General features: G+C 54.6%; 1 protein-coding gene across 5 annotated transcripts in view; it reads right to left on the bottom strand.

Moving 5' to 3' along the window:
* Positions 1 to 18,719, bottom strand: part of PCGF3 (polycomb group ring finger 3) — a 67,106-nt gene that overhangs the window by 42,464 nt on the left and 5,923 nt on the right. Inside the window, exon 1 of one of the 5 annotated variants that reach the window (XM_074395752.1) lies at positions 11,362 to 15,327. The exons of the other annotated variants lie outside the window; for them this stretch is intronic. The gene's annotated coding sequence lies outside the window, so the exon portion shown is untranslated. Of the gene's footprint in view, positions 1 to 11,361; positions 15,328 to 18,719 lie in introns of those variants that run through there. 5 annotated transcript variants of the gene reach the window in all.

Genomic DNA, 18,719 nt, shown 5'->3' with positions numbered 1-18,719 from the left:
GCTCCGTTACACTGGTCTGTTCCTTTACTTGCTTAAAACAACCAAAAGTTCTTCAGGGACTGTGAAGAACAGGCTCTACCCTGGAGATTTGGGCTGGTCTCCGTGGCTGTTGGGAGTCTCTGAAGCCCAGGCCCCAGGCCCCAGGCACCTGCCAGAGGCTCATGGACCCGCCCAAAGCTTGCATACTTGCCCCAGGCTCACACACCTGCCCACAGCTCACAGACCTGCCCGAGAGGGTGCCTGTGCAGGTACTGGGCCCGGTGTTGGGCTCAGCAGAGATGAGGACACATGTGTTCTGTCGGGGAGAGGATGGTGACATGGTACACGCAGTGCTCAGTCGGGGCCAGGGAGGGTGTCTGGGGCTGCAGACAGGCAGAGGGGGCAGGGGAGGAACATGGCCCCCCGCCTGAAAGACAAGCAACAGGTGCCACAGGACTGAGGGGACCATGCAGGGACCCTGCCTTGGGGATGGGGCACCAGAGCGACTGCCAGGCTGGGAGGGCTTTCCTGGGAACCTTGTTGCCCCCCAAAACGTTCCTGTCTGAGCTGGGGAAACTTGTTGCTCCTCCACGTTCCTATCTTAGCTGGGGAACCTCAGTGCACCCCCCCGCCACATTCCTGTCTGAGCTGGGGAACCTCAGTGCACCCCCCCACATTCCTGTCTGAGCTGGGGAACCTCAGTGCCCCCCACCACATTCCTGTCTGAGCTGGGGAACCTCAGTGCCCCCCACCACATTCCTGTCTGAGCTGGGGAACCTCAGTGCCCGCCACCACATTCCTGTCTGAGCTGGGGAACCTGGGTGCCCCCCGCCATGTTCCTGTCGGAGCTGGGGACACAGGTGGGAAGAGAGGGCCGTGACCAGCTGGCTGGAGTCAGACCGGGGAAAGTGGGGGCCTGAGATGATGTACAATGTCTGTGGCTTAATGACAGTGATTAAATACTTTCATGGTCTTCATATTATATCCAATTTTTATCATTCCTACTCTTGACTGTATTTTTATTAACTCATCTTTGATGCTCAATTAACTTTTACATAAAAAGGGAGGAAGGAGGGAAAGAGTAGAATTAGTCTTCCCAGGCAAGTATAAGGGGAGATCAGCAGGCATGTCCGAGGCACTTGAGGCAAGCAGAAGAGAAACAAGATGAAGAGAATGAAGCCAGGCTCAGAGCCAGGCTTCCAGAACCTTCCGCAACACTGTAGGCTTTCATATCTCCACTGACCAACAGCACAGCTGCCAACCACACATGGCGTGGAGCATTTGAACCGTGGCTTATGGGTCTCAAGAATCACATTATTAATTTTTTATTTTTTTGAGACAGGGTCTTGCTATGTCAACCAAGCTGGAGTGCAGTAGCGCGATCTTGGCTTACTGCAGCCTCTACCTCCTGGGCTCGAGCAGTCCTCCCACCTCAGCCTCCCGAGTAGCTGGGAGGACGTACACCACTACACCTGGCTAATTTTTCTATTTTTAGTAGAGACAGGGTCTCACTCTGTCATCCAGGCTGGCCTCGAACTCCTGGGCTCAAGTGATCCTCCCACCTCAGCCTCCCAAAGTACTGAGATTACATGTGTGAGCCACCGTGCCCAGCCCAAATTTTTAATTCTATTTCATTTTAATGAATATGTGGCCAGTGGTTCCTGTGTTGGCTGGCACAGTTGGTGGCTCCTTGGACTTCAGTTTAAACACAGACACAGACCTGGAGCCAGCATTCTAATGGAGGAAGACAGACAATACGTCACAAACAAACAGGTCTATTGTTTAGCATGTCAGAAGGTGACACACACACAGCCATCCCTTGGTATCCTCGGGAAACTAGCTCCAGGATGCTGCTCTGATACCAAAATCCACAGGCGCTCAAGTCCTGGACATGAGGCAGCATCGAGTCTGCACAGAAGCTGTGCACGCCACCCCTCACTCTATAGCACCCCCAGATTACTTACAACACGCCCCCTACCCCCAACTCTGCGGAACACCCAGATTACTTACAACACGAACACACTGCAAACGCTATGGCAATACTTGTTCTACTGTATGTTTAATATTTGTATTATTGTTATTGTTGGATTATTTTTAATTTTTTTTAAATTTTTTATTTTTATTTTTTTAAAGATGGAGTTTCACCACATTGGTCAGGCTGGTCTCGAACTCCTGACCTCAGATGATCTGCCTGCCTCAGCCTCCCAAAGTGCTAGGATTACAGGTGTGAGCCACCACGCCCGGTGGATTGCTATTTTTTATTGTTTTGGTTCCTAAACATTTTTAATCTGTGCTGGCTAGACCCCAGGATTTGGGGGGCTGGCCATGCACCGTTAACTCAGCTGCACCTAAAGCAGGTGTCTCTGAGCACAGGCAGGATATTATGAACTTGAAGCCAATAAAATGGAAAGTTCATGTGAAACTGGTAAGTTCCTAGAACAGTAATACACCAGCATTGAGACCAGCAGAGAAAACCCAGAAAGTTCCAGAACCTTAAGGGAGCCAGGTCAGTGGCCAAAGTCCCTTCCAAGACAGCCCCCGGCCGAGGAGGGCTCCAGGTGGCTTTACCAGACACTCAGCGCACAAACAATTCCGTCCCAAACTCTTCTCAGAGAACTGAAAAGACAGCCTTCCCAAAGTCACGCTATGGGCCTGACAGAACCAATCCCTGACAAGGGCAGACAGAGAAATAAACGTTAATCGCATCAGGAAACACAGAGGTGAAAATCCAGAGCAAAAGGTTTGTCATCCTTATCTTGCAATATACGAAATGATAATCATGCGTGACAAACTCAGATTCCTAGAAAACAAAGTAGGCTTAATGCATATGAAAAAGATATAATTTATGCAAAAGATACAAGGAGAAAAATCACATGATCTTCCCAGCAGGTGCATAAAAATTATTTGACAAAAATCATTGTCCATTCTTGATTAAAAAACAGAAACTCTCAGCAAACTAAGAAGAGAAGGAAATACCTTTAACCAACTAAGTTTTCTGTTGAAGACACTCAGTTGGGTGTGGTGGCTCACGCCTGTAATCACAGCACTTTGGGAGGCTGAGGCGGGTGGATCACTAGGTCAAGAGATCCAGACCATCCTGGTCAACATTGGTGAAACCCCGTCTCTACTAAAAATACAAAAAAAAAAAAAAAAAATCAGCTGGGCATGGTGGCATGTGCCTATAATCCCAGCTACTCAGGAGGCTGAGGCAGGAGAATTGCCTGAACCCAGGAGGCGGAGGTTGCGGTGAGCCGAGATCGCGCCATTGCACTCCAGCCTGGGTAACAAGAGTGAAACTCCGTCTCAAAAAAAAAAAAAAAAAAAAAAATCAGGAGTTGGAGACCAGTCTGGCCAACATGGTGAAACCCCGTCTCTACCAAAACTACAAAAAAGTAGCTGGGCATGGTGGTGAGTGCCTGTGGTTCCAGCTACTCAGAAGGCTGAGGCAGGAGAATCACTTGAACCTGGGAGGCGAAGGCGGCACACTCCAGCCTGGACGACAGTGTGACTCTACCTCAAAAAAAAAAAAAAAAAAAGATGCTGGCTAACACACACAGCCTCTCAAAGTCTTACACAAGAATGTTCAAAGCAGCCTTTTTCCTAATAGCCCCAAACTGGAAACCACCACCTAGACCACTGAGATGGGTAAACACGGCGTGACCCCTCCCCACACAGACGCGTTTCGGCAGTGACAGTGAACAAAGGAGACGCACACGGTGGCTTGGGGGAGGGGCAGACGCAGGTGCGCACACAGATTCCCACACGCTACGCAATTCCAGAACAGCAAGTCCAGTGGGAGGATGCAGGCAGGGCACCCACGGTCCAGATAGCACAGGGACTGGCCACAGAGGGGCCTGAGGGAGGCCTGTGGGGACTGAGCTCTGGGCCACCACTGCCAGTGTGTCCACGAGACTGGGCAGGTGGTGAAAAGTCCCCATTACACAATAAAACTGGTGAATTTTAGTATCTTACAATTAAAAAACAGACCACAAACATCATTGCTAGTAGAAAAACTAGGAAAAAAAGCCAGACTCTCAGTGTGTACCAGGCACTGTGCCATCCCAGTCTGAAAATAACCAGGGCCAGGTGGGCAAGGACACTGGAAAAGGCAACCTTTAACCTTTGGAGGTTGCTAAGGAGGGTATCATCATGACCTCAGGTGAGGAAAAGATTGATGAAACAGAAAATAAAACTGACCAAGAAGGAAACGGTGAATAAAGACTAATAATATCAAAGATAAGCAAGCTGAATTGTGCAAAGGCCCCATGGTGAAAAAGCCAAAGCCTGAGGAAAATTTCTAAAGTGCCTCCAGGGCCACATCCTAGACCGGGGCCTGGTCAAGGAGGCCCAGCTGTGCCCCAGGCTGTGTGAGCAGCTCTGCGCCCCGCTGGGCCTGTCCCAGGGCACAGTGCCAGCGGCGGGAGGCCTGGGGCCACACCAGGTATATTCACCATCTGCTCTGTCGCAGTTTGCCAGCCCCACTCTAGCCAGCAGAGAGCTTCACGAAAGAGAAATTTCACATGAGCATATTTTTAAATGCTCCACTTATCAGTGAGCTGGGAAATGCACATTAAAAACGCGATGAGATGGCTGCCGACCCCAGTGTGCAGGACCACGTCCGCAGTACTACACGGCCCACTCCCGCCCACCAGCCTCTGCCCCACAGGCCCGCCCATTCTCAGCTGCCTCCTGCCGGTGACCTGTTCCACTCCCATGGACACCCAGTAGGCAGGGCGATCCTAACTGTGGCTGGGAGGAGGCTGGGACAACCTGAGGGTCACTCGGAGCCAGAGAGAGCCCAGCGGAGAGTGGCCCCGGAGCTCCTGAGATGCGGAAGCCAGTGAGGGGCCGGCTGGGGAAACTGAGGCAGCTCCCAGCAGTTCTGTCATCTGTAGTAGCCTGCTGAGGGGTGAGCGCTGCGGTGGGGACCTGGGGACATGCAGGGCTGGACAAGAGGGGCAGCGACTCAGGTTTCCCTGGGATAAATAAGAGCAGAACCCACGCACCCCACGGCAGCCCATGGAGCCTCCTTACACGGACATGCGGCTCTGCCACACACTGGGTCGGACGGTCTTCTGGGGCTGCTGTCCCTCCTCCCAGCAGCCTCCACCACCACGTCTAGTCCACACCTTCTCATCTGGTCTTAATTTATCATTTCCTAATATGCAGAAATTTAAATGAAAGCTTAAAGCTGGGAAACAGAACTTGCCACAGTAGTCACAGCTCCACCTGTACACTCCTCAAAATGCAGCCAGCCGACCCATACCTCACACAGCCTCCGAGAGAGACAGGAGCTGAAAAACGAGTCCTCATCAAAACCAGCCACAGAAACGCAGGCTCTGGTGACCAGAGCAGTGCAGGAAGCGCCTGTGCTCTGTCTGCCTGTATCGCCCGCCCGCGCCCATGGTATCACCAGCCCAGTTTCAGGGCTGATCCAAAACACTTACTTTTCTCAGTGTGCACAACTATCAGTATGTAGAAAGGCAAATTCATCAACACTAAGAGAACAATTTCTTCCTTTTTTTTTTTTTTTGAGATGGAGTCTTGCTCTGTCACCCAGGCTGGAGTGCAATGGCACGATCTCAGCTCACTGCAACCTCCATGTCCTGGGGTCAAGCGATTCTCCTCCCTCAGACTTCTGAGTAGCTGGGATTACAGGCACCCGCCACTGAGCCTGGCTAATTTTTGTATTTTTAGTAGAGATGGGGTTTCACCATGTTGGCTGGGCTGGTCTCGAACTCCTGACCTTGTGATCCACCCACCTCAGCCTCCCAAAATGCTGGGATTACAGGCATGAGCCACTGTGCCCAGGCAAGAATAATCTCTAACAGAACACCTGGAGTATTTTATGAGATAAATAAACGACAGACCTATAACTGGCAGCTGCCACCCCACCAAGCCCAGAGTATGGGCTCCGCTTCCTGGTCCACGGCCCCACTGTGCCGCCATCCACCAGGGCGCTTCACGGGACAGAACCTTCCCCCACTTGTGCTGCCCGCTGTGGTGTGACCGCCAGCTGGACTGAGCCCCTGACCTGGCAGGCATGGCCGAGGACAGACTCAGGTATGGAAGAGCCCCCCGGCCTTGGCTGCAGCCCCTGAGCCTCCGTCACCCACTTCCCAGTCTCCGGTAGCTGATCCACCTCCCCATTCCCGCCCCAAGGCCCCGTGGGCCTGACTTCCCCAAGGCTCCACGACCCTCCCGCTGACAACCACAATCCTCTAGGGTCTTGAGCTCTGTAAGTTCTCTAATTGACCAGAACATTACCTGACTGTTAACAGCAGCTGCTGTGCCTAACGCCTGAAGTCCTTACAGCTGCTGCGGAGGGGTACGTGGCACGGAAACCCTCAGGTCCCAGGACGCCCCACGCACCTCCTTCCTCTGCTGACACCACTTTGCCACCCCTGGAACATGCTGCAGCCACGGAGACCACAGGACTTCTGAGGGAGCCAGCCAGCCTGGGTGCCGTGGGGCCAGACACATCACAAACCAGACCTGGGCCACACCTGGCATCGCACTGCAGCCCTCCTGGCCTCACACAGGCCCCGTGCTGTCCTCCAACCCGTCTCAGCTCCGTCTCCATCCAGCCAGCAGCACCTACTCCTGTGTCCTGAGGGTCTTCTAGGAATCTGCCCTACAAGGCCCCTCAGGACCCTGCCCCACACAACCAGACGGAAGGGGCCCCTGCACTATCTGGGACCCTCTGTCTTTCCTAGTCAGACTCACAAGCTCCGCGTCCACATGGCTCCCACTTTCACAGAGCCCCATCCCTCCTTCCTGGGGATGTGAAGCCCGCCCCCACCTCTGGTCCACCCTGGACACCTCACTCTGGCCACCCCACTCTGGCCACCCCACTCTGGCCACCCTCCTTCTCTTGCTTCCCAAGGGCATCTTCCAGGTCTTTTTCCACCTCCCTCCTCTCAGCGATCATGCCCAGGGCCAGCCTTCCAGGTTCCACTTTCAGCCTCCAAAAATGCACCCTCCCCTCCCTGGTAGACCTTGAGACCACATGGCCCCACGGCTCCCAGTAACTGCAGCAGCCAGGAGCCTTTAGAAATGCGCAGGGCACACAACTCTCACCACACCTTTCAAACACATCCCAGCATGGACGCAGCCCCAGTGTGGATGTATGTGGCTCTGATGCCTCTGTGTGGCACCCACCTTCCTCTCCACCCAGCTCAGACACCTCAAAACATCCGACCCTGCTCCTGGATACTGGGGGAGCTGCCGTCCCCAGCCATACCTGCAGCACACCACCATCTGGCTAACACAATGGCTTGTTTTCTGTTTGGCTTTGCAGTAGAAGGAACACACACTTGTACTCAATATGACATGCAGAGCAAAGGATGGCATTAAGGAAAAATGTATCTCTCAACACCCAGAGGCAGTGGCCGCTCTTTATGTAAGGACGTATTCCGCGTCTCTGGGTGTGTCCTTAAGTAACATGGCATATGCACGGACCCTGTTCTCACAGAGACGATGTCCCACACCCAGAGTGGCCTGCACTACAAGACGTGCTCCGATGCAGTGTCTGCATGACACGGGGCTCTCTTCACACCCAGACGTGGAGCCCCCATTTCCCAAAGGGCCCGTGTTCAGCAGCCCTGCTCATGGTGGGGGGGCTTCTCTGTCCTGTGAGGGGAGTCCCGGGGGGCAGGGTGGCCCCAGTGAGCGCACTCTGCCCTCGCCCCGCCTCGCCCGCAGCCTCCTCAGGCACCGACCCCTCTCTCTCCTCCGCTGTCCACCCCAGCGCCCTCTGCAGCCTGGACTCCTCAGGCCCCTGCCCCGTCCGGCTGACTGCCCAGCCCAGCCTTCCTCTGGGGGGTCTCGGCAGGAGAAAGAGCAGGTATCAGCAGCCTACACCAGGGGCACATTTTTTTCTACCACCCATATCTTAGGACAGTCCTGAAGTTTTTGTTGTTTGAGTCAGTTTTGCTGACTTGTATAACTTCCCAGAAAACAGCTCCTGAGATTCGCCAGTCCAGAGCTGCAGGTGCACCCTGTGCCTGCACCGAACAGCCATGCTGGGCAAGGCTGCAGATCAATGCCCGCCCTGCCATAACGGTGCAGTCAGGTCGGTTTCACACATGCCCGTGAGATCGTCACCACCCTTTCAGTGTCCTCGGCCTCACTGGTGCCAGCCCAGGAGGGAAGGGCAGCCCAACATGGACCCCGTCTGCCCCTCTGGGTCTGTGACTGGCCTCAATGCTCCTGTCTCTGTGCCCACCCTGCACTGCACAGCTGCCGACCACGGCCAGCAGGTGGTCGTTTGGCTGCTCCCACTTTGGGGCTTGTGAATAAGGCTGCTGTGAACATTTGTGGCCAAGTCTTTGTGTACAAAATGACCATCAGGGTGGGCAACGCAGAGGCTGCATGATGCCTCCCTCAGGGACCCTAAGTATAAGCCCCTCTCCAAGGAAGTCACGCCACTCCGCACCTGTCTGAGCTCCTGCTGCCCAGCAGCCATTCTCCCCTCACTGCTGTCCTCAGCCGCTGCCCGGACCACGCCAGAGCTCCTGTCCAGGTGCTGAAACCCATGCAGGACAGCCCTCTCCAAGCCACCCTCCCACTAATTCACCCTCCAGACAAGAAAGACAGAAAACTGTCTGAGAGACAGAAATCTGACACATCCTCCTGACAGCAGGGCGGGGCCTCACCCTCTGCTTCCCACACCAGTGAGGTCACATCGGAGCCACATCCATTCCTGTCTGGGCTGTGTCCACACCGGGTCCACACTCCCATCACTGACCGTCTACACGAAATCCCGTTCACATCAGAGCCACATCCATTCATGTTGGGGCTGCGTCCACACCAGGTCCACATTCACGTCATCACCCACCCACATGGGGTCCCGTTCACATCGGAGCCACATCCATTAACGTCGGAGCTGTGTCCACGCCAGGTCCACGTCGGGACTATGTCCACGCTGGATCCACGCCGGGTCCACACTCATGTTACCACCCGTCTATGCGGAATCCCGTTCACATCAGAGCCACATCCTCATAGGGTCCCGCTGATGTCAGGGCTGTGTCCACACCAGGCTTGCCCTCTCTCCTAGCCATGTACAAGGTTCCTTGGCAGTAAGTCCTCCCCACTCATGGCTGGGCCAGCTCCTCACAAGAAAACCTGCGCCTCTCTGGACAGACTGCCCACCTCTCAGAGCTGAAACCATGTTACTGTCCTCCTTTGTGGCACTGTGTTCTCCCACAGTCACCCTCCTTAGTGACATCCATGTGCTGTGTACGGCCAAGACCCTCCTCCACACAGTCACCCTCCTCAGTGACATGCGTGTGCCGTGCGCGACCATGACCTTCCTCCACAGTCACCCTCCTCAGTGACACGTGTGCTGTGTGCGGCCAGGACACTCCACACAGAGTCACCCTCCTCAGTGACATGTGTGTGCTGTGTGCGGCCAGGACACTCCTCCACAGTCACCCTCCTCAGTGACACGTGTGCTGTGTGCGGCCAGGACACTCCACACAGAGTCACCCTCCTCAGTGACATGTGTGTGCTGTGGGCGGCCAGGACACTCCTCCACAGTCACCCTCCTCAGTGACACGTGTGCTGTGTGCGGCCAGGACACTCCACACAGAGTCACCCTCCTCAGTGACATGTGTGTGCTGTGTGCGGCCAAGACCCTTCTCCACAGTCACCCTCCTCAGTGACATGTGTGTGCTGTGTGCAGCCATGACACTCCACACACAGTCACCCTCCTCAGTGACTCATGTGTGCTGTGTGCAGCCAAGACTCTCGACAGTCACCCTCCTTGACAGTCACCGTCCTCAGTGACACATGTGTGCTGTGTGCGGCCAGGACACTCCTCCACACAGTCACCCTCCTCAGTGACACATGTGTGCTGTGTGTGACCATGACCTTCTTCCACACAGCCACCCTCCTCAGTGACACGTGTGTGCCATGTGCGACCATGACCTTCTTCCACAGTCACCCTCCACAGTGACACGCCTGTGCCGTGTGTGGCCAGGATACTCCTCCACACAGTCTACCTCCTCCGTGACACGCATGTGCTGTGTGCGGCCAGGACCCTCCTCCACACAGTCTACCTCCTCAGTGACACACGTGTGCTGTGTGTGGCCAGGACACTCCTCCACACAGTCACCCTCCTCAGTGACACACGTGTGCTGTGTGCGGCCAAGACACTCCACATAGTCACCCTCCTCAGTGACACGCATGTGCTGTGTGTGGCCAGGATACTCCTCCACACAGTCACCCTTCTCAGTGACACGCGTGTGCTGTGTGCGGCCAAGACACTCCACAGTCACCCTCCTCAGTGACACGCATGTGCCGCGTGTGGCCAGGATACTCCTCCACACAGCCTTCTCAGTGACACGCGTGTGCTGTGTGCGGCCAAGACACTCCACATAGTCACCCTCCTCAGTGACACGCATGTGCTGTGTGTGGCCAGGATACTCCTCCACACAGTCACCCTTCTCAGTGACACGCGTGTGCTGTGTGCAGCCAGGACCCTCCTCCACAGTCACCCTCCTCAGTGACACACGTGTGCTGTGTGCGGCCAAGACACTCCACATAGTCACCCTTCTCAGTGACACGTGTGCTGTGTGCGGCCAGGCCTTCTCATGCATGGCACACTCTGTCTGCAGAGCCACATCTGTGTCCCCACAACGGGGCATGTCCAGGGCACATACGCACATGTACATGCACACAGGCGCGCACACGTACGCACATACATGCACACCCACACACGCACACAGGCGTGCACACACACACATGCCCATGCGTGCACGCGCAGCAGGGCTCTAAGCTTACAGTGTACTGACTTGTTCCCTGCCCATCTCCCTGCACAGTGATGTCAGCCATGTGCCTGGCAGTATTAAAATTCAGTAGAAGGACTGGATGATCAAGTTGAGAAAATCTTCCCAAACAGTCGAAAGAGACAGCACAGGTGACAGAAAAGTTCTAGCACCGTTAATAGACTTTACAGAAAGCAGAGAGAAAACTGAGAGAGGGGGCTTTGATTGTACTCAATCTTACTTCCCCAGGGGGCGGTAAGTACACAGGCCTTGCTGTATTACTCTCCAGGCCTGCGCAGGCCGTCTTCATCTCAGAAGCCAAAACAATCCTGCCAGAACGAGGGGCCGCGGAGCACCGCACACAGCCATCCCCCGACCATGAGGTTTCAGGGAACAAAGGGGGCCCCGCAGCTCCAGGGGAGAAGCCCCACCAAAGACCAGGTTTGACTTCACAATGGCAACACTGGAGTTTACAGGTGAAGACGCCATCCTTCCACAGCGCTGAAGAAAATGCCCTTCCATACAGAATTCCCTGCCCAGCATCTAGACTACTCAGGGAGAGAAGAAGCGAAGGTATTTCCAGAGGTCTCAGGAAGGCTGCATCCCAACTCACTCAGAAAACGCCTGCCAAACGCCTCTTCGGTGCCAGGTGGAGTTCATAGTGCCTGCCCCGTCACTGCCCAAAGCCGACCGCAGTCAGGTTCCAGCTGGGACCAGCACGACAGTGGCCAGGAAGTGACGACTGGGAAAACACAGCTACAGTGAGGAGGCGGCGGGACGCGGGGCGGACTTCGGGAGGAGACCAGCCCAGGAGGGGGAGGCGGCGCAATCAGTAGGCGGCCCCAGACGGAGGCAAGAGCTCTGTGACACCCACACCCCAGGTCCCACAGGCCTGTAGCCCACCAGAGGTGACAACAGGGCCCCTGCAGGAACAGCAGGCGGTGGCTGCAGAACAAGGCCCTGAGACAGGAGAACACAGAGGCCTATGGGGGCCAGGGGCTGCGAGGTACCCTGAAGAGGAAGAGCTGGAGATGGTAAAGCCAGAAAACACCAGGAAATGAGAGCAAACTCAGAACACAGGTAATGGTGCCAACAGGGTGCCAGCGCCGACACCCGATTCTCACACTCACAGTGCCAACAGGGTGCCAGCGCCGACACCCGATTCTCACACTCACAGTGCCAACAGGGTGCCAGCGCCGACACCCGATTCTCACACTCACAGTGCCTACAGGGTGCCAGCACCCACACCCGATTCTCACACTCACACAGTCTACAGGGTGCCAGCACCAACACCCGATTCTCACACTCACAGTGTCTACAGGGTCACAGCACCCACAACCGATTCTCACACTCAGTGTCTAGAGGGTCCCAGCACCCACACCCAATTCTCGCACTCATTGTCTACAGGGTCCCAGCACCCACATCCGATTCTCACACTCACACTGTCTACAGGGTGCCAGCACCCACATCCGATTCTCACACTCACACTGTCTACAGGGTCCCAGCACCCACACCCAATTCTCGCACTCATTGTCTACAGGGTCCCAGCACCCACATCCGATTCTCACACTCACACTGTCTACAGGGTGCCAGCACCCACATCCGATTCTCACACTCACACTGTCTACAGGGTCCCAGCACCCACACCCAATTCTCACACTCAGTGTCTACAGGGTCCCAGCACCCACACCTGATTCACACACTCACTGTCTACAGGGTCCCAGCAACCACACCCGATTCTCACACTCAGTGTCTACAGGGTCTCAGCACCCACATCCGATTCGATTCTCACACTCACAATGCCTAAAGGGTCCCAGCACCAACACCTGATTCTCACACACTGTCTACAGGGTCCCAGCACCCACACCCGATTCTCACACTCAGTGCCTACAGCGTCCCAGCACCCACACCAGATTCTCACACTCAGGGTCTACAGGGTCCCAGCACTCACATCTGATTCTCACACTCACAGTTATCTACAGGGCCCCAGCACCCACACCCGTTTCTCACACACTGTCTACAGGGTCCCAGCACCCACACCCGATTCTCACACTCAGTGCCTACAGCGTCCCAGCACCCACACCAGATTCTCACACTCAGGGTCTACAGGGTCCCAGCACTCACATCTGATTCTCACACTCACAGTTATCTACAGGGCCCCAGCACCCACACCCGTTTCTCACACTCAGTGTCTACAGGGTCCCAGCACCCACACCCGATTCTCACACAGTATCTACAGGGTCCCAGCACCCACACCTGATTCTCACTCAAACTGTCTACAGGGTCCCAGCACCCACACCCCGATTCTCACACTCACAGTGCCTACAGTGTCCCAGCAACGACACCCAATTCTCACACTCAGTGTCTACAGGGTCCCAGCACCCACATCCAATTCTCACACTGACAGTGTCTACAGGGTCCCAGTACCCACATCCGATTCTCACACTCACACTGCCTACAGGGTCCCAGCACCAACACCCGGTTCTCACACTCACAGTGTCTACAGGGTCCCAGCACCCACACCCCGATTCTCACACTCACACTGCCTACAGGGTCCCAGCACCAACACCAGGTTCTGACACTCACAGTGTCTACAGGGTCCCAGCACCCACACCCCGATTCTCACAATCACACTGCCTACAGGGTCCCAGCACCCACACCCGGTTCTCACACTCACAGTGTCTACAGGGTCCTAGCACCCATATCCGATTCTCACACTCGGTGTCTACAGAGTCCCAGCATCCAGATCCGATTCTCATACTCAGTGTCTACAGGGACCCAGCACCCACATCCGATTCTCACACTCAGTGTCTACGGTGTCCCAGCACCCACATCCAATTCTCACACTTGCAGTCTACAGCATCCCAGCACCTGATTATCAAACTCACAGTGTCTACAGGATCACAGCACCGAAGCCCAATTCTGTTGCTCAATCTGCACGGAAGCCCAATTCTGTTGCTCAATCTGCACGGAAGCCCAATTCTGTTGCTCAATCTGCACAGAAGCAGGCGAAAGTAAAAACAGACCCAGAGGCTGTGGGACCTCCTGTTTAGGGCTAGGAGCAGCTAAAGAAGCTACCCAATTGCCAACGCTCACCCCAGCAAATGTGAGGCAGCTCCAAGGGTAGGGCCAAGGCCAGTAGGGCCTCCAGCCTGAAACCTCATTAGCAGCCGGCTGGTGTCTGCCCCCTCACCCCTCCAGCATGGGAACTGCTGTGGCCCAGGGACTCCTGGCTCGCTCCATGTCCCTGTTTGAACAGAGTAGCTGGGCCTGAACTGGCAAGTAGCCGTCTCGGCGCCCAGGTCCACCCTGGCGCTGCACCCATGCTGAGCACATCACCTGGGGGCGGCCTCAGGACTCTGAGCTGATGCCACCCTCAAGAAGATCCTGGGAACCTTGGAAGTGAAGGGGTGAATGCAGTGTGCATTTGTGAAGGATATAAATTTGGAGTCACCAGAGGCCAGACTGTAGTGGGCAGAATTTGGAAACAGTGCCGAGAATCTGGAACTCTGGTGTACACAGGCATCCTCCAGTTATTCACATCCTGACCCAAAGACTGCTCTAAAGGGACTTTTAAAGCTGGAATTAAGGTCCCAAATAAGCTAACTCAGAATTGGGAGTGCCAGGTGTGCCTAAGCTAATGACAAGGGTCCCTGCAGAGACAGAAGGGTCAGGGCCAAGCCTCTGCTGGACTGGCAGAAGCCAGTGGGTGGAAAGGACGCAAGCCGGGTCCATGGACAGAGAGCCAAGACCTCCAGTGCCAGGGGATCTCGCCTGGCATGGTCAGAAGGGTCAGGACCTCCAGGACAAGGCCAGGCCCCAGCTGATTCTGGCTGAGGAAAAGGTGGAGACATTCTCAAGACAGCTGGGGAGACATAGAGCGGCCTGGGAGTCGGCTGCCACCGTGGAGTACGTGCCACCATCCGAGGGTCACAGTGGGGCGCAGCAGCATGGGGTCCTCCCTTGGTCTTGCTCTCAGATGGGACTCTAACCTTCCCAGCAAGGCCGTCCTGTCAGGAGCCAGGACGTATTCAGAGGAGGAGAGGAAGCACAAGTGGGTGTGGGCGGCAGAGGGTGCCGTCCTGGTCTGTTCAGGTGGCTGCGACTGAAGCACCTTACACCGAGCAGCTGACAAACCACAGAACGCGTTTCTCAGTTCTGCAGGCTGGGACTCCAAAATCAAGATGCTGGCAGATTTGGGGGCTAGAGGGGTCCGAGTCCTCACAGGCTGCGCCTTCCCTCACATGCTCAGCGATAGAAACGGGCTAGCCCTGGTCATCTAGGCTGCGCCTCCTGAGGGCCCCACACCCAACATCACCACCTTGGGGATTAGGGTCCCCCCATGGATTCTGGGGGACACAGACATTTGGACCACAGCAGGTGCTCAGTATATAATTCTCTACGTTATTCTCTATTGTGACTTTTTTTCTTAATAAAAATTTGGGTAAAAAAGGAAATTAAGCCAGGCGCGGTGGCTCAGCCTGTAATCCCAGCACTTTGGGAGGCCGAGGCGGGTGGATCACAAGGTCGAGAGATCGAGACCATCCCGGTCAACATGGTGAAACCCCGTCTCTACTAAAAATACAAAAAATTAGCTGGGCATGGTGGCACGTGCCTGTAATCCCAGCTACTCAGGAGGCTGAGGCAGGAGAATTGCCTGAACCCAGGAGGCGGAGGTTATGGTGAGCCGAGATCGCGCCATTGCAATCCAGCCTGGGTAACAAGAGTGGAAACTCCGTCTCAAAAAAAAAAAGGAAATTAAAGTCACTTAAAATTGAAAAGTTGAAAGGCGAGCCCTGGAGGCCTCACATTCCATCCACTCCGGCCCTGTGCACCCTCTGCCGTGCCATGCCCATACTGGTCTGATTCCTGGGCGGCAGCAGGAGTCAAACATGTTAATACGTACGCTGCTCAGAACAGCTCCACACAGCATCCATGAGGATCAGCGTTCGGTTACTGTTTATTGAGCACCTAATATGGGCCAGGCCCTAATCAGGAACCTGGAGATGTAACAGCTCACAAGACCCAGATAGGAGACATAGCCACCAGGCCGACAGCCCCCATGAAGCCACACAGGATCCAGGAGGCCTACACAGCCCTCATGAGCCAACACAGCCCCACCAGGCCCACAGCCCCCATGAGACCACAAAGGACCCACCAGGCCCACTAGACCACAAAGGACCCACCAGGCCCACAGCCTCCACAAGACCACACAGGACCCACAGCCTCCACGAGACCACATGGGACCCACCAGGCCCACAGCCCCCATGAGACCACACGGAACCGCCAGGCCCACGGCTCCCACGAGACCACACGGGACCCACCAGGCCCATGGCCCCCACAAGACCACACGGGACCCACCAGGCCCACAGCACCCACGAGACCACACAGAATCCACAAGCCCACACAGCCCCATAAGGCCCATGGGCCCCCAGAGACCACACAGCCCCATGAGGCCCCACGGCCCCCACAAGGCCACACAGCACCCGTGAGGCTCACAGCCTCCATGAGGTCCACAGGACCCATGGATTAGAGGGAGCTTCAGAGAAGTCTGCAGACAGGTCCTCTTTGCATCTACTGCTTATTAAACGTCTGCAACAGGCGTCCCCAAACTTTTTACACAGGTGGCCAGTTCACTGTCCCTCAGACCGTTGGAGGGCCGCCACATACTGTGCTCCGCTCATTGACCACCAATGAAAGAGGTGCCCCAGCCGGGCGCGGTGGCTCACGCCTGTAATCCCAGCACTTTGGGAGGCCGAGGCGGGTGGATCACGAGGTCAAGAGATTGAGACCATCCTGGTCAACATGGTGAAACCCCGTCTCTACTAAAAACACAAAAAACTAGCTGGGCATGGTGGCGCGTGCCTGTAATCGCAGCTACTCAGGAGGCTGAGGCAGGAGAATTGCCTGAACCCAGGAGGCGGAGGTTGCGGTGAGCCGAGATCGCGCCATTGCACTCCAGCCTGGGTAACAAGAGCGAAACTCCGTCTCAAAAAAAAAAAAAAAAAAAAGAAAGAGGTGCCCCTTCCTGAAGTGCGGCGGGGGGCCGGATAAATGGCCTCAGGGGGCCGCATGCGGCCCGCGGGCCGCATGTTTGGGGATATCTGGCCTGGAATTTGCTGCTAATGTAGCATAGCCCAGCAAGTATCAATGAATTTGCGAAAAAAAAAAAAAAAAAAAAAAAAAAACAAGCCAACAAACCTCAATTAACCTCCACCCTCTAAGTGTACGTAAATATTAGAGTTTATTGGTCAGGCACAGTGGCTCATGCCTGTAATCTCAACACTTTGGAGGCTGATGTGGGCGGATCACCTGAGGGCAGGAGATCAAGAACAGCCTGGCCAACATGGTGAAACCCTGTCTCCACTAAAAATACAAAAAATTGGCCAGGCGCGGTGGCTCAAGCCTATAATCCCAGCACTTTGGGAGGCCGAGGCGGGTGGATCACGAGGTCAAGAGATCGAGACCATCCTGGTCAACATGGTGAAACCCTGTCTCTACTAAAAATACAAAAAATTAGCTGGACATGGTGGCACGTGCCTGTAATCCCAGCTACTCAGGAGGCTGAGGCAGGAGAATTGCCTGAACCCAGGAGGTGGAGGTTGCGGTGAGCTGAGATCGCGCCATTGCACTCCAGCCTGGGTAACAAGAGTGAAACTCCATCTCAAAAAAAAAAAAAAAAAAAAAAAAATTAGCTGAGCATGATGCTGTACACCTGCAATCCCAGCTATTCCAGAGGCTGAGGCAGGAGAATTGCTTGAACTCGGGAAGCAGAGGTTGCCATGAGCCGAGATCATGCCATCGCACTCCAGCCTGGGCAACGAGCAAAACTCCGTCTCAAAACAAAACAACAACAACAACAAAAATATTAGAGTTTATCTTTTAAAAAAAGCAAGTCAACGTAACAATAGGTTGAAGGACTATATTTTCCAGAGAGTATTAGTTCCCATCAATGGGAGGTTTGCTTAATTTAGGGGATAATTCTACAAAAACACACCCAGGTAATGTTCACTGTTACTCTTTGTCATTCTGGCTTTTGCATAATTCCGTTCTGTGGGAGAAATGTGGCCGATCGGGAAAGATAGTTTTGTTATTTTTCTCAAGGCCTCACATTTAAAAAATTCAATGATAAACTATCAATGTAGGAAATTAAAAATAATTTCAATTTTTTTTTTTGAGACGGAGTTTTACTCTTGTTACCCAGGCTGGAGTGCAATGGCGTGGTCTTGGCTCACCGCAACCTCCGCCCCCTGGGTTCAGGCAATTCTCCTGCCTCAGCCTCCTGAGTAGCTGGGATTACAGACACACGCCACCATGCCCAGCTAATTTTTTTGTATTTTTAGTAGAGACGGGGTTTCACCATGTTGACCAGGATGGTCTCGATCTCTCGACCTCGTGATCCACCCGCCTCGGCCTCCCAAAGTGCTGGGATTACAGGCTTGAGCCACCGCGCCCGGCCCACTTTTTTTTTTTTTTTTTTGAGTCAAAGTCTCACTCTGTCACCCATGCTGGAGGGCAGTAGTGCTCTCAGATCACTGCAACCTCCACCTCCTGGGTTCAAGCAATTCTCCTGGCTCAGCCTCCCGAGTAGGTGGGATTACAAGGGCCTACCACCACGCCTGGCTAATTTTGTAGAAAAATTACATTTGAACTTCAATTGTAAGGCTGCAAACAAAATAATAAATCCTGCCATTTGCTCTTATTGCCCAGGCTGGAGTGCAGTAGTGCGATCTCAGTTCATGCCTGGTGGCCAGGTGCAGTGACTCATGCCTGTAATCCCAGAACTTTGGGAGGCTGGGGTAGGTGGATCACCTGAGGTTCGGAGTTCAAGACCAGCCTGACCAACATGGAGAAACCCCGTCTTTACTAAAAAATACAAAATTAGCTGGGTGTGGTAATGCATGCCCGTAATCCCAGCTATTCGGGAGGCTGAGGCAGGAGAATCTCTTAAACCTGGGAGGCGGAGGTTGC

The sequence above is a fragment of the Saimiri boliviensis genome, chromosome 3 (genome assembly GCF_048565385.1).
Source record: "Saimiri boliviensis isolate mSaiBol1 chromosome 3, mSaiBol1.pri, whole genome shotgun sequence".
In the NCBI taxonomy this organism is placed as follows: Eukaryota; Metazoa; Chordata; class Mammalia; order Primates; family Cebidae; genus Saimiri; species Saimiri boliviensis.
The sequence above is the reverse complement of the archived record's forward strand: the minus strand, read 5'-3'. Positions and strand labels throughout refer to the sequence as shown.